This window comes from Heteronotia binoei, chromosome 16 (genome assembly GCF_032191835.1).
Source record: "Heteronotia binoei isolate CCM8104 ecotype False Entrance Well chromosome 16, APGP_CSIRO_Hbin_v1, whole genome shotgun sequence".
In the NCBI taxonomy this organism is placed as follows: domain Eukaryota; kingdom Metazoa; phylum Chordata; class Lepidosauria; order Squamata; family Gekkonidae; genus Heteronotia; species Heteronotia binoei.
The window spans coordinates 20368357-20369635 of record NC_083238.1 but is presented as its reverse complement, the minus strand read 5'-3'; the positions used below and the strand labels follow the sequence as shown (position 1 = coordinate 20369635).

Below are 1279 nucleotides of genomic sequence, written 5' to 3'. Positions count from 1 at the left end.
CTGCCAGTGACCCAGTGGTCAGAGATGCTTTTTTATAGTCCTCTCATAACCCTAGGCATGTCTTTCCTCTTTTTCAACTCACTGCCTAGGCATAGATCAGGCCACCCAATTCATAAGTATGCCCAGAAATGAATTCTCCCACCTGCCCACCAGCATTATGAACATATGAAGCTGCCTTCTACTGAATCAGACCCTCGGTCCATCAAAGTCAGTATTGTCTTCTCAGACTGGCAGCGGCTCTCCAGGGTCTCAAGCGGAGGTTTTTCACACCTATTTGCCTGGGCCCCTTTTTGTGGAGATGCCGGGGATTGCACCTGGGACCTTCAGCTTACCAAGCAGATGCTCTACCACTGAGCCACAGCCCCATTCATGGCTCTCCAGGGTCTCAAGCTGAGGTTTTCACACCTATTTGCCTGGGCCCTTTTGTGGAGATGCCGGGGATTGCACCTGGGACCTTCTGCTTACCAAGCAGATGCTCTACCACTGAGCCACAGCCCCATTCATGGCTCTCCAGGGTCTCAAGCTGAGGTTTTTCACACCTATATGCCTGGGCCCCTTTTTGTGGAGATGCCGGGGATTGCACCTGGGACCTTCTGCTTACGAAGCAGATGCTCTACCACTGAGCCACAGCCCCATTCATGGCTCTCCAGGGTCTCAAGCTGAGGTTTTTCACACCTATTTGCCTGGACCCTTTTTGTGGAGATGCCGGGGATTGCACCTGGGACCTTCTGCTTACCAAGCAGATGCTCTACCACTGAGCCACAGCCCCATTCATGGCTCTCCAGGGTCTCAAGCTGAGGTTTTTCACACCTATTTGCCTGGACCCTTTTTGTGGAGATGCCGGGGATTGCACCTGGGACCTTCTGCTTACCAAGCAGATGCTCTACCACTGAGCCACAGCCCCATTCATGGCTCTCCAGGGTCTCAAGCTGAGGTTTTTCACACCTATTTGCCTGGACTCTTTTTGTGGAGATGCCAGGGATTGAACCTGGGACCTTCTGCTTCCCAAGCAGATGCTCTACCACTGAGCCACAGCCCCATTCATGGCTCTCCAGGGTCTCAAGCTGAGGTTTTTCACACCTATTTGCCTGGACCCTTTTTGTGGAGATGCCGGGGATTGCACCTGGGACCTTCTGCTTACCAAGCAGATGCTCTACCACTGAGCCACAGCCCCATTCATGGCTCTCCAGGGTCTCAAGCTGAGGTTTTTCACACCTATTTGCCTGGACCCTTTTTGTGGAGATGCCGGGGATTGCACCTGGGACCTTCTGCTTACCAA

General features: G+C 53.0%; 1 non-coding gene across 1 annotated transcript; it reads right to left on the bottom strand.

The window, feature by feature from the left end:
- Positions 1-562: 562 nt before the first annotated feature.
- Positions 563-634, bottom strand: TRNAT-CGU (transfer RNA threonine (anticodon CGU)). Its single transcript has one exon. It is a non-coding gene; the product is annotated as a tRNA-Thr (tRNA).
- Between the last annotated feature and the right edge of the window lie 645 nt (positions 635-1279).